Source organism: Callionymus lyra, chromosome 4, assembly GCF_982586985.1.
Source record: "Callionymus lyra chromosome 4, fCalLyr1.hap1.1, whole genome shotgun sequence".
Lineage (NCBI taxonomy): Eukaryota > Metazoa > Chordata > Actinopteri > Syngnathiformes > Callionymidae > Callionymus > Callionymus lyra.
The window spans coordinates 8,317,032-8,332,406 of NC_141821.1; the positions used below are offsets into that span (position 1 = coordinate 8,317,032).

General features: G+C 37.7%; 1 protein-coding gene across 5 annotated transcripts in view; it reads left to right on the plus strand.

Annotated features, from left to right (window-relative positions):
* Positions 1–15,375, plus strand: part of sorcs2 (sortilin-related VPS10 domain containing receptor 2) — a 301,095-nt gene that overhangs the window by 99,575 nt on the left and 186,145 nt on the right. The window lies entirely within an intron of this gene.

A 15,375-nucleotide genomic window follows, 5' to 3' on the forward strand; every position in this document is an offset into this window, starting at 1 on the left:
CCCTTTCGCTGTTGGTGTTTTAATTGTTGCATAAAGAGAGGCGTTGTTGAGCGAGACGGTTTTGAAAGAAACCGTCGACAATCCAAGGATAGAAGGAAAGTTCTTTCGTTCAAGAGTCCGTTGAATGTGTTCGAGATGACGATGGTGGAAGAAAAAAATCAGATTCACGGTGAAGTTCTTTTGCCGAGATGTATATGAATCTGTACGACTCGTGACGATAGTACTGACAGTGTTTGTCGACATCAAACATCAAATAAATACCTCGACACAAAAGGGAGGAGATGGAATGTGTGGAGAACCTTTCAGATCCAGGTTTGAAACCGTGGCAGAGGAAACGTGTTTATTATTAATATATCTCAATAAAAATGATCTTTTTATACAAATACTCACTTTTTTTTCTTGCATGTCTCAGTATTATTAAATGACAATACATCAATGATTACTTTTTAGACTTCAGACTTTTTTGATTGTCGTTACACAGAAGAACACAGCAGTGAAACCTGGCCACGAAATTGTGTTGCTTGGCAACCGTTTAAAAAACACAGCATAAGGTGATTGTATAAATAGAAATATTAATAAGTTGTAAATAGTGTAATATAATATAAACAGAATAAATTACTGTTTTAAATATTGCATATAATGAATTTATTTAAAAGTATGAATATAAATAAGTGAAAAATGGTGCTATATATAAAAATATATAAATAGAAGAAATAAATAATGTTTTAAATAGTGCATTGCTCTATTTATACTGTTTTATTCTGGTTTAGATATTTCCATATATTTGAAAATGTATTTCTTTTGTTTTACGTTTATTCTTATTTCTGGCCAGTCCCTACTTTTTAATGAATTAAAACTATAGCATATTTTTATTAAAAGAGAAAATATCAATTTTTAATCCTTAACACATTCTTTTATTGTTTATAAAATATTGAATCCACAGCATTGATCGCGGTAATACAACTAGTGTGGAATAAAACATTGAACTTGTGAAAATAAACTTTATTGCTACTTCATTATTTACTGTTATTTTTCTCCTCCTTCGTAGTAGAAGTTGTTATTTGAAGTACTTCACAGCTTGAATTCTCCTCACAGTTATTGCGATAACGTTTAATGAATCTTTTTTAAAAACATTCTCAGACTGTTCTTCTGGTGACGGTCAGCAAAAGATAAGTGCGACAAAATGTAAATATCCTGCTGGTAATAACAAGAAAGATAAGACGTGTTGTGCTTTCAAGCTTCTTCTAAAGGTCCTTTATGATTTATTGTGGAAGGAAGATGGATGAAGCTCGTCTGCACGTATGATGGAGTTCAGACGTGTTGTTCCTTTGAATCCTTCAAGTAATAAACACAGCAGTCGTTCGCTTGATGACGTCCATGTCGACCCACTTTTACCACATTTAGACTCACAATCCTCTTGAGTCTCCTTTGTGCCTTTGAGATTCATATTCTTTATGCTTTACCCTTGTGTTGTCTCTGGGTCAGGGTGACCCGGGGAAGCCTGAAAACAAATGTAATTGTTTTATCCCTTGTGTTGTCTCTGGGTCAGGGTGACCCGGGAAAGCCTTAAATACAAATGCGATTGTTTTATCTCTTGTGTTGTCTCTGGGTCAGGGTGATCCGGGGAAGCCTGAAAACAAATGTAATTGTTCTATCCCTTGTGTTGTCTCTGGGTCAAGGTGACCCGGGGAAGCCTGAAAACAAATGTAATTGTTCTATCCCTTGTGTTGTCTCTGGGTCAAGGTGACTCGGGAAAGCATGAAAACCAATGTAATAATGTTTTATCCCTTGTGTTGACTCTGGGTCAAGGTGACCCGGGGAAGCCTGAAAACAAATGTAATTGTTCTATCCCTTGTGTTGTCTCTGGGTCAAGGTGATCCGGGGAAGCCTGAAAACAAATGTAATTGTTCTATCCCTTGTGTTGTCTCTGGGTCAAGGTGACCCGGGGAAGCCTGAAAACAAATGTAATTGTTCTATCCCTTGTGTTGTCTCTGGGTCAAGGTGACTCGGGAAAGCATGAAAACCAATGTAATAATGTTTTATCCCTTGTGTTGACTCTGGGTCAAGGTGACCCGGGGAAGCCTGAAAACAAATGTAATTGTTCTATCCCTTGTGTTGACTCTGGGTCAAGGTGACCCGGGAAAGCCTGAAATCAAATGTAATTGTTTTATCCCTTGTGTTGTCTCTGGGTCAAGGTGATCCGGGGAAGCCTGAAAACAAATGTAATTGTTCTATCCCTTGTGTTGTCTCTGGGTCAAGGTGATCCGGGGAAGCCTGAAAACCAATGTAATTGTTCTATCCCTTGTGCTGTTTCTGGGTCAGGGTGACTCGGGAAAGACTGAAAACAAACGTAATTGTTTTATCCCTTGTGTTGTCTCTGGGTCAAGGTGACCCGGGGAAGCCTGAAAACAAATGTAATTGTTCTATCCCTTGTGTTGTCTCTGGGTCAAGGTGACCCGGGGAAGCCTGAAAACAAATGTAATTGTTCTATCCCTTGTGTTGTCTCTGGGTCAAGGTGACCCGGGGAAGCCTGAAAACAAATGTAATTGTTTTATCCCTTGTGTTGTCTCTGGCCTTCGGGTCACTTTTACCCTTTAACACAAGGGTTAAAAGACTATTTTTTTTTATTCATAGCCTTTTAAAATGAATATAGGAATGTTATCTTAATATCTGCATCAGACATTACCGAATTTAAAAGGCTTAGAATGATAAAGTACTTTATTTAGAGTATTTATTTTTGAATGAATGGCATTAGAAAATCAAAGTCTACGTTTCAAAAAAATTGAATAATTAAGAAATCTTTAGCTATTCAAGTGTTAAAACAAATTCAACCTTTTTAATTAACTAATTATTGAATTGTTCCATGAAAACCAATCTAACCTTTCAATATCAAAATGATTGAATTCAATTTTTCAAAATAATACTTCGATGCTTAAAAAAACAGTTGAATAGAATGATGTCACTGATTGTACTTCCATCCTTTCGCCCTCTTGAGTGATTGAGTTCGACGTCCTTGGATTAGAAGACGATAAATCTGCCGGACTTTTGTGTTGATAAACAAACTTTTTTTTCCATTAAATTGTTCAAAACGGAACAAAATGACACCGTTATGACTCACAATGTACGCTTTAGCTAAACATGGATGGCCAATCATCTCGTGGCCCTCAGGATCCGTCTTTTAGTTTCAAAAGAAAGTCATCAAAACTCGTCTTTAGACGGCGCTGGATCTGGTGAGGAGCAGCAGATGGCGAGGAAAGACTCGAGCCGAGAACATCGGCTCCCGCTGAGGCCCCCGGTCTCTTCAAACTTGGTTACATCACAGATTTGTCCGACCTGATGTTGTCACAGAGTCGTCTGGTCGCTGCGTCTGCTGCGAGCGCAGATCAGACTCGCATCGCTGCGTCACAGTAAACATGGAGGCCAGACGCAGCCTCGGAATTAGTGAAACGCTGTTATGACTGCGGGCCGACTGCACTCCGCCTAATACTCTGTTGCTCCAATTCGAGTCATGAAACACTCGGTAAACCTTTTTGATCCTCCGACTGAGGGGAGCAGATTTGAGCTTTGATTTTTTTTTCTTTTTTTTTGAGGAGTTTGGGGAAGTGATTCCTATTTTTAGACGCTTCGAAACGTTGCTAGTCAATCGAAAAACGGATTAGTTTCAGTCTTTTACGATCATCGATCACTTGATCAGGTTCTACATTTGAAATGTTACGTTTTATTTATTACAGTCAATTGATCCATTCATTTTGAAAACATGTTTAATTCAATTATTCAATAAAAAGGAATTAATTGCTTGAAAGAATAATAAAAAAAAAGCATTAAAATATAAAAAATCCCTACATTTGAAATGTTACATTTTATTTATTAGATTCAATTGATCCATTAATTAAAAAAAAAAAAAAGTTCAATTCAATAATTCAATAAAAACGAATTGATTGCCTAAAAAAATGTAATTCTATTAAAATATAAAAAATCTCAACTTTTGAAATGTTGCATTTTATTTATAAGACATTTTTTATATTTTAATATAATTATGTGTTTGATTTTTTTTAAGCAATTAATTCGTTTTAATTGAATAATCTAATTGAAAAAACTTGAAAATTAATGATTATTTTACACATATAGTTGTTCTAATTCCAATAATTCACATTTAAAATGTTCTAAATGCAATAATTTTTAAAACGTGGCCTTTAAAATTCCATATAAAAATGTTTGTATAGTATCAATACCAAATTAGTACCGTGCTACTTGATTTAAACCTTGGCCAATCGTGTGACACTTTTACATCAACATTTTTAATTTAAAAGCCCATGGATTAAAAAATAAACATCATTATTGGAATAAGAAAAATACATTTAAATGTTATTTTTATTTAATTATGTAAAGAAAACAACAAATTAAATGTAACGTTTCAGTATAAAAAGTATTTAATTTGATTATTAAAAAATAAATAAATGCTTTTAAAAAATCTATAAAATAAAAAAAGTGTAATTGTTGTTGTGACCCGGGGAAGCCTGAAAACAAATGTAATTGTTTTATCCCTTGTGTTGTCTCTGGGGCAAGGTGAACAACTCCACCACTGCATATGTATTTATGGTAGACAGGGAGGTCGTTCACAACACAAGGGATACCACAAACATTTTTTTTTCGGGCCTTCGGGTCACTTTGACCCAGAGATAACACAAGGGTTAAAAGACTTAATTTTTTAAAATTAAAAATACATTTAAATGTTATTTTGATTCAATTATGTAAAGAAAACAACACATTAAATGTAACTTTTTAAATATAAATGTATTTAATTATACTATTAAAAAACAAATTAAATGCTTTTAAAAAAATCTATAAATTAAAAAATAGTTTCAATAAATAAAACAAAAAGGAAATTATGGCACTGATTTACTCCCATAATGCTCTAATTTCAATAATTTTTAAGTATTTGTGAAATGACTGGGGTTGTTGGACGTCATCTTAAGTGTCATCCATCTTGTTTTATCTTTATATATATTGGTGATCAGAGCTGCTTGTGACCGTGGACTGATGGATGGATGAATTAGGATCGTGGTCTTCATTTGGTTTGCTCGTTCATGCAGATAATTCGCTTTTTGCAACCCGTGAGACCCGCCGGGTTAAAGGATTTCATGACGCCAATAAAGGGAACATTCTAGTGAAGTTTGATGTGCTGTGAAATTTCACATTCAGTAAAATCGGAAACTCCACTTGACCTCTCGCGACTCCTGCCAGCGTCCACTTCCCCCTGCAGGATATAAAAGACAGGCCCGAGTCTTTATTGTTTAGGTCCTGGTCATTAAATTAAATTGCTGAATCCGCCCCCAAGTTTCCTGCTCTCTCTGAATGATGGAAAGAATCGTCATTTCGCCTTCAAGAACGCTGGAGATAAAGTGTACTGAAGGTGATTGACCTGCAGGAGGCGCTCGAGCGAGACAAGAGAGATTATGTTCTGAGTAAGACAATGTTTTTGTTCTCCGCAATTGAAACATTCATGTGCTGCAACTTTTAAGATTAATGCGTCAGGCTGTTGAAAGAGATGCTTCACCTGAGCTTGTTAATGGATCGATGATGAGGCGTTGGTGACGGCAGCGTAAAAAAACGACTGACTTAGTGGGAGAAGACGACCAATAAAATAATTTTGCCCAAACTTGAAAATCAGTGTTGTCGTCGGCTTTTTGTGCTTTTTATCCAGCCGTATTACTGCCGTCTTACGACAATACTCACAACAAAAACATTTATTTAATTAAAAGATATTTCTGTAATACAACGTATACATTTGCCTCTTATAAACAGGTGCCTTAACATGCACAAATTTTCATTTTAGATTTAGTGTGTGAACCTTGTGTCGATAAGTGCTCTATATAATATGGAAATTACGGTAATTTCCTAATAATGTGTTAAAATGTGTGACTAAGACTCACAATTAAACTCCTGACGATCTGTGCTTATTCATGATTATCTTTTGCTAGAACCTGTAAAATTGAATTTGTGAAGCATTATAAATGTTGTGGCAAAAAAACAAACATTTTTGCAAACGTATGTATTAAGGAGAAAGTATTTTAAACACACAAACTACAGTTTTAAGTTAGATATTACTTCAACAATAATTTTTGAGGAAGTGTTTGTAAGAAACTGCAGAGTTATAAAAACCTAAAAAGGGTTTATCGTGTATATTTTTCATCGTACAACAACTTGTCTAATTCCACTTTTCAATGGGCTTCATTTTGTCTCATAAATATTTGTAAAATGTACAGTGTATGATTTACAAGTAGTCAATGGTATGCATGTGTTTTAATATCCAAAAGTTTTACTTACTAAATTTGTAAGATGTATTTTGTTATTTACAAATAAACTTGTATTTGTTAAAACGTTACATTTGCAAAATTGAAAATGAGTTGGTGAATTAAGAATCGCATTTGTAAACAGCAACTACACACATTTGTAAAGATCAAAATACTCATTTGTGAATATCAGAACAACGTCTTGTAGTTTAACAAACATTAATCAGACCAAACTTAAGTCATTATTTTCTCTCTGATATTTTCAGGATCAAATAAAAACGAAAAGATCCGGACGAGGCTGTATTTCGGCGCTGAAACTAACAATTATATTGTGTATTTATTTCTATCATTTACTAAAGTCTCATTGTAGTTTTGTCCTTCGCTTTTGTCATTTTTTGTAAGAAAAAAAGAAAAGAAAAATGTTATCCTTCATTGTTGAACAGCCACAGCTTGAAATATGTCCCTTAGTCTGACACTGCCTTGGAATTGTCAAAAAATTACCTTGAAAATTGATTTATTTTTCATGCAAAAGTCTACTAGATATTTGGGAATAGAGTTTGTTTTTATACAATGAATAGTTGATAGTATTGAATGAATCATTTTATTGACCACCTAAAGATCATGAACTTTCCTCGTCAGTCAAACATGATGTTTCTATCAAATCTTTATTATTATCTTATTAGCAACAGTTTTATTTAGATTAGAAAAGCAATGTTTTCACTCTCAGATCTCTCTTTTTTTTCACTGAGCTCGTGTTGCCTTCACTGTCTGTGGGAATATTTGATGACCCGCGAGCTCTGTTTTTCCGGAGGCTCATGTATGTTTAAATGAACGTTTTAATAAATGTTTCCAACGGGGCGACTAAATGAGAGCGAGCTCGGGAAAGAGCATCGAAAAAAGTCACTCGATCACGAAGTGTTCACACCCGGTTTCATGGTCCCTCTTCACACTCACGCTGGCGGCGTGTTGGGAAACTTGGAGCATTCATAATTCACGCCGTCTTCACACATCTTTTGAAGACGCGAGGAGGTCTGGTGTGGCATCTCAAAGGGGAGGGATGGGCGAGGGGGGGGTGAGGCGGGTGAGGGGGTGCTCACTGTTCCATTATGAATAAAGTGGTTGTCTAACAGGATAGCACTTTCCGGTCAGCAAGCCACACTTTCATCATGAAGCCTCAGTTTTGCTAAACTATCAAAGGGTCTCTATCATTGCTGGTGTTCATCCATTAAACATAGACCTGCATGTAATGTGTCTGTTGACGTTTCGCGAGGCTCACATGTTTTGTTTATGATGACTCGCTTTCATTGATCTGTCGGGTCCAGACTTTAATTGTGGCGCTAAATATTTCAAGCGGGTTTGAATTATAGAAATCGGCGTGAGGACATGTTGGCTCTGATGTGAAATCAAACTGGATCACATTTCAGATGATTTGCATTTAGATTCTGATCATGTCATGTGTTTGTCAGAGAATGGGTCAAACTTAATCCTGTTTGTGTTCCAGAGCGTTCTGTTTGGGGCTGAACCCCCGATTGAGGCTGATTCTGTTAAGATGAATACTAATGCTAATGAGCGGTAGCATCGTCGTTTGGAGAGATATTCATATAAAACTGAATTTATTTGATTCGTTGTGTAAAGTATTTAGGACATCAGGCAGTACTTTTAACCAAGTCTTTAAGGATTTTCAACTATAACTCATTAATCATGGGGCGAGATGGAAGCATCTCATTGGCTCTCGGCAGAGAACAGCAGGGTTGGACAAACAGAGACAATACTTTTCGTCCCCATGGTCACATTAAAGTGGATTTATTTTTGTGAGTTTTATCCTTTGCCGGGACTTTATGAAGTGAGGTTTGCCGTTTTTTGGCCTTCAAGGCTTTTTTTTTTCTTTCTTTCAAGCAGCAAAACACAAAAGACCAGTGAATCAAATAACCTTGAAAACATTTGTAAAGAAACAGAATGCTACAAAAATGAAATTGTTTCATGAATGTTTCCTGGAATTTCAAATGATGTCGTGGTTCAAAAGCTTTTCTTTTTATATTTTATTTTGTTAAAAGACAGACTCCCAAATGAATAACAACAAAAGTATAACCTTCTTGGGGGAAGTGATATTTGCTTTGTGGTAGAAAGACCCCCAAAAAAAATCCATCCTCACTATAACTTGTGTCACTGGCTAAACATCACAGAAAACAATCAGCACTTGAACAGTTTCTATGTATAATCAGAACAATTCAAAATTCAAGGTGGTCTCCCCATAAAGTGTTTTTTTTCCTAGTCGTGTTTTTTCGCCATGAGAAATTATAAATGGACGTCGTAACCAGATGGAGTCCATTAATAATGGTTTCACTCCTCGTCCAGTCAGCTGTAATCACGCCCGCTTTGTTTATACAACGAGTCCCTTGGATGCGGAGACATTCTGGGATTCATGATGTGCGGTGACAAACCTTCATGCTTGACCAATCACAGCAGTGTGTGAGGTTATGGTAAACAAGATTTCATCTCCAGAAAAACAGTGTTTTCAGTGGGCGGGGCTTAAGATCATTTTCTAATGTCAATACTTCAATGAAAAGACAGTTTTGTACAAACAGACACACACTGATGATACAATAGTCCAACATCACAACAACAACACACACACACAAACACACACACACACATACATACACACACACATATATACACACTTTAGATGCTCTTAAATGAGTCCAAGCTAATTAGATCCTAAATTTAACATCCAAACAATAGAGTCTTTTAAATTCAATTCTATCTTGTTTTCTAAAGTTCAGATGAATTGTTGACAATGTTAGCAAACAGTTAGTCAGTAAAGTCTGTCATTTGGAGCAAATTCAAAAGCTCACATAAAGTGTTTCCAGCCCAGATGTGGCCTTTGAGTTTGACACTTTAAATGCTGCAAATGGATTTGAAACACCTCAAGATTTCCATCTTTTCATCCTTTCATTTTTCTCTGCACAAATACAGCCAAAGTACCGAGAGCTAAGTTCATAACTTGTTTTGCTCTGTTTCTCTGTGTTTTGAAGACTCGTCTCCCAAGTTTTTTTTGAATATCTCTTTTGCTGCGGGAGCTTCTGGTCCACTTTGAAGCCTCTAATCAGTCGACTTCGCATGAACACACTCGTCAGCTGTTACAAATGTGTTAATGATCAACATTCCTCGTCCTCAAACTCCCCCGGAGAGGAACCTCCGAGTCCAAACGTGCGTGTTCTGTCGATTAACGTCCATGTTTTTTTTAATTCTTCAGTTCCTCTTCTGTCTCTGGCTTCTTTCACTTCCTGCCGTACGATGTCACGACCCGGTGTGAGCTCCATCTCCTTTGAAAACACCTAAATCTCAGTCTGAATCAGCGAGGGAGGGCTGAGAGGAATCTGGGTGATAAATGAGCTGAAGGTCACGAGTCACGTCTGAAGGCTACTGTACGTTCAGGAAGGACTCGCTCTTGACCTCCTCACCACCGGCTCCGCTGTGATTAAAAACCCCGAACAAAGACCACCACACAGCCGGCCGTGTTTGTTCAGCAGCTGCACATACTCGTCATTGTGGCGGTGCTCCATCACACACACACACACACACACACACACACACACACACACACACACACACACACACACACACACACACACACACACACACACACAACCCTGTACAGAAGAGATAAGATAAGAAAGCTCTTTATTAGTCTCACAAGTGAGACGTTTCATCGGAGTGGAGTCAAAGAATAGCAGGGAGTGACTGAACTCCACTTCTATAAATCAAACTGTGTCTCAAGACAGTAGTAGTCGATTGTCAAATACAATGGTTTATGTTTTACTTGCTTATAACAGTAAACCATGTATTTTTTCGTGCCAAATTATTGACTAAAAACAGTTGTTAAAGCTTAACTTTATACGACTATATTTCTGTCACACCACACAAACATCCCACCCGTGACACCACTCACTGAGTCGTGACTCTTGCGATGATATTTCCATGATGGATTCCACTAATAAACATTCCGCAAACGGTCCCTTCATTCCTGATACAAAGTGGTTTTTCCGAGGATTTGTGTGTTTGTTGATTTGTGGCTTCGGTCCGTGTGCAGCAGTGATTTAAGCGACTGAGCAAACACGAACCCTGAGAGTATTTCAGCCCATAATTGAAGTCTGTGATTGTTTATGTACTTTTTTTTCTCTCCATCTACTCATTCTTATTAGAATAAAAGCTCATTAATCTTTCTTTGGACGTTTTCTTTTGTTCCTAGTTTTTGTGTTTGTAGTGCAGGAGGGATTTATGACTGGCTGATGAAACCACGACCATCTAGTCGAGGCCACGGTGCCAACAAATAAGATAATGAAATATTGTTTGTATAAGAGACGTGGATGTTAATGTGTTTTTTAAATGTCTTAATAGTTTATTCCTCATTTTTATTTGTTCAGGCTTTTCCTTGATTTTCTGGAACTCCTGTTGTGTTATCAGTTTATCTTGATCTTTAAAGTATATACTTTTTTGAATATTGTTTTGATTGTTTAAGCGCTTTGTGACCCTGGTCTGGAAAAGCGCTATACAAATAAAAATTACTTACTTACTTACTTACTAGTTGGGTGTGTTTATGACTCTAGTGGACACTCTAAGAACTGCAGTTCTTTGCACCGGTTGTTGCCCCTTAATCAAAACCTGCAAAAGTTTTCCTGACAATAATTATAATAATTATTTAATAATTATTAATTGGTTGAAGCTAAAGATTGCTTGATACAGATTTTAGGTTTTGATATGATGAATTATTTTCAAAATAATTGTTCTTGTTACACATTGAAATATGCTTGTTGTGTTGCATAAAGGTGTATTTAATCTTGATTAACTTAATTTATTCGACAGTATAACTTTCATGCCTGTTTATTTAATGGTTATTTAGCTTTTAAAATCCTTTTTTAATTCCACTTTCATTCCCACAGAGCCCAAAAAGGGACTAGAAAAGGAAAAAAAAAGGTTTAAATTTTAATGTGTGGACAAGAAACTTTAACGCTCCACGTACAAAACTTTCACCTCGGAACGTATGTTGCACTGACACCGAAAATTGGCGCTCAAGTCCCCGGAGAGCTCTGCCAAAAAAATACTGCGTAAAAAAAAGTCAGCGTGGTTTTGTTTTGTCTTAAATACAAGTAGACCAACGATAGACAACATGCCACTTTTGTCATCATGTTTTTTTCTTATGTATTTTTGTCTATTTATAAATGGTCACAAAGATATCTACGTTTGCCTGGAGATGGATCACAGATTAAGTTTACATTATCTGATTTTACATTTGTCTTTACATTTCTCCACATATTCTTATCTTTTGACAGGGAATGAAAACTGTCCCAGTTTCAAACATGTGCTTGTATTTATCTGTGAATGTAAATGTAAAAAAATATCTTTCATCAGTCAACTTCTTGGAGATCCATTTAAGATTGGAAGCTTAAGAATTAATCGCTATTATTCCGAGTCAAAAAGCTTCTTCTTCTTCTTCTTCTTCTTCTTCTTCTTCTTCTTCTTCTTCTTCTTCTTCTTCTTCTTCTTCTTCTTCTTCTTCTTCTTCTTCTTCTTCTTCTTCTTCTTCTTCTTCTTCTTCTTCTTCTTCTTCTTCTTCTTCTTCTTCTTCTTCTTCAGCTGGAAAGAGGGGTTGAGTCGAGACGTAAATCTTCTCATCTGCGTCATGCATGAGCAGATTTACAGTAGCGTTCCCGTGCATGGCAGTGGTCCGTGCTCTCTTGGAGGAGATGAACCTTTGGAGATGTTTCCTCTCGGGGAGGAGGAAGAGTTCAGTCGCCATTAACACTCTGGGGTGTGAATATTGAGGCGAACATCCCGCAGGTCTGAGAGCGTGTTTCGAAAAAGTCTGCCGACGTTTTCACCTCAGCTGATGGAGAGCATGTGTTTCACCGGCGAACAGACGTTTTCCATTTCTGAGGACATTCTTCCCCGGGAAGGGGAACACCGGAGCACAACTGCTCACAGCTGGAGCTGGACCAGAGAGACGGGGGAGATCAGGCAACAGCTGGACGGTCCCCGGAATGTGGTCTGATCACAAGCAAAGTCTGTTTTCAGGAAAAACCTAATTAGCGTAAACTCTGGACCACACGGTAGAACGTTCCGTGAAGATATTGCTGTTTAGTTTGTGGAGATTGTTGGACGGTGTTCCCGGGACTTGAAGCGCCTCAGGATGTGTTCTTTGGAAGTGAGGGTTGGACAGTTACCTCAGAACTGTTTCCACACAGAAGCCACAGTCTTGTTCACATCTCAAAACTCTTAACAAGTATCTATCACCACAAAAGAGATCCTTATCTGAGAGCACTTTATTCAACTTTTACACGCTTCTTTACCCATATTTGTGAGGCATCTTTAAGGTCAACAAATGTGTTGTATTTGAGATTGGTCAAGCATCTAGGTTTGTCACCGCGCGTTGTCAATCCCGGACGTCTCCACCTCCAAGGAACTCATTGTATAAACAAAGCGGGGCGTGATTATAGCTGGAGGAGGAGTGAAGCCATTATTATGTCATAATGGACTCTCGTAACCTCTTGTTCGCTCAGATTTCAGAGCAACTTTATAAAGGAATAAGTTGAAAACATGGTCATGATGAGGAACTCACTGCATCTTGGAGAGAAAGACTTGAACATTTACAACATGCGAGTGAGTCAGGAGACTCTTTAAGTCACGTCTCTAAATCTTATCATCTGCTTTCAGAACCAAATATGGATTGTGGCCTTATAAAGACACTTATTAAATCAGTTTGGAACACAGAAACAAGTGTTCTGGACGGTGTGCCTAGAAAAAAGAATGAGGTCAGAATAGTCCCTTAAGAAACCCTCATATAAACATACAATCAATTGGGTTCCGTGGTCTTGGTTTTGATCTCGACACTCTCGGGTCTGGGTCTTGGTCTTGGTCTTGGTCTTGTTCTTGGTCTTGGTCTTGGTCTTGGACTCAGTCTTGGTCTTGGTCTTGATCTCGACACTTTCTGGTCTTGGTCTTGGTCTTGGTCTTGGTCTTGGTCTTGGTCTTGGTCTTGGTCTTGGTCTTGGACTCAGTCTTGGTCTTGGTCTTGATCTCGACACTTTCTGGTCTTGGTCTTGGTCTTGGTCTTGGTCTTGGTCTTGGTCTTGGTCTTGGACTCAGTCTTGGTCTTGGTCTTGATCTCGACACTTTCTGGTCTTGGTCTTGGTCTTGGTCTTGGTCTTGGTCTTGGTCTTGGTCTTGGTCTTGGTCTTGATTTGGACTCAGTCTTGGTCTTGGTCTTGATCTCGACACTTTCTGGTCTTGGTCTTGGTCTTGGTCTTGGTCTTGGTCTTGGTCTTGGTCTTGGTCTTGGTCTTGGTCTTGGTCTTGGACTCAGTCTTGGTCTTGATCTCGACACTTTCTGGTCTTGGTCTTGGTCTTGGTCTTGGTCTTGGTCTTGATTTGGACTCAGTCTTGGTCTTGGTCTTGATCTCAACACTTTCAGGTCTTGGTCTCGATCTGGAATAATGTTGGTTTCAAATCGGTTTCAAAACTAGGTGTCAGCTGAGGGTGTTTTCACTACAATTCAACTGTAAGGTATATTTTTTATGAATAATACTCAACCTTGATGTCTTACATTTAACACATCGTTGACAGTTTTTCTATTTGTTCTTGTTTTCGTGGAATTTTCATGAATATGTCTTTTCATGTGATGAGTTTGGAAGAGCTGTCCCTCATTTTAAATAAACTGAACTGAACATGAAGACAATATTTAAGGTGTTATTTTGAAAAACAATTTCACACACACTGAAGGAGTAAATAAAAACACATATTATTTTAAAGGCAAATACCAATAATATCTACATTACTATTAGTATACATGTTGAGTATTTCGGTGATGTTTAAAAATAGACTAGTGCGAAATAACGTCCAAAAATGTTTTGGTTTCAGTCGAGCAGAAGATGACGCCGCGGGAGAAGCAAATATCATTGCAGGTCATTAAGTGCATTTGTTATTCAAAAGCAGTCGCTATATCGATGGAAAGACACAATATCTCCTCAGTCTGAGCTATTTATATAAATATCCATCAACCAATCTACCAGGATAATGACCCTACAATTTGACTTTTCTTGTACTTATGATGAGAAAAGTTGGGAGAGGAATAAAGAGGAGAAAAAAACCCCAATAAGTGGCTGTTTATGAGTTGCGCGTCATTAAGTTTGCGCAGCCGCGCACAAACGCTGCCAACTCCATTTGTGAACAGACTTGCTCCGTCGCCTCGTCATCGTCAACACTTTCCAGAACTTCTTCATTAAATCTTATTGCTGTTTTATTTATGAGCGCGCTATCTCGCCGGCAAATGAGCCCTTCAATAACACGCCACAGATAATTACCATAAAACAATGGCCATTATGGCATTAATGATGTCGCTGAAATATGTGCTCGCCGGGGCTGTCAGCTGCGAGGGTGAATCTGTGGGCGCGCTTGTTTTCTTTTGTTGGTTTTGTGGAGGGGGAGGCGTTTTTTTTTTATTATCATTCATCTGGATTTTCTTAGGGATTTGAACACATATTTGATCTTATTTTGCATTTTCTGCAGTAATTGTTTGTGCTTTATGCACAATGTATATTTATATATATAGATAATTTATGCATTAGCTCCAGACTTTTTTTGCACGGGCAGATGCGACGATAACATCGATTTCCGAGGCACCCTAAACGCACCGTCGCGTCCTCAGGCAGTGGCGCAGAAGTAACGACTCAACAAACGCGAACAAAGATGGATGAACGAGCAACGAGTTAGATTAACTTGACGTGACTCACTGTATTCAAACAGTTCAGTTAATATTTCTCAATGAAAACCTGACACAAAACTTAAAACTCTTCACTGGCTTCCAGTTTCTTTCAGGATCAACTTCTGGTTCTTACTTTCAGATCTATTCATGGTCAGACCTTCCATCAGTGATCTGATCCAGACTTACACCCCAGCTCGGGCTCTGAGGTCTGTGTATCAGAATCTACTGATGGTTCCACGCACACGGCTCAGGACCAGAGGAGAGAAATCCTTCCAGACAGTTGCTCCTAAGCTTTGGAACAATCTTCTCTCTCTTTGTGCT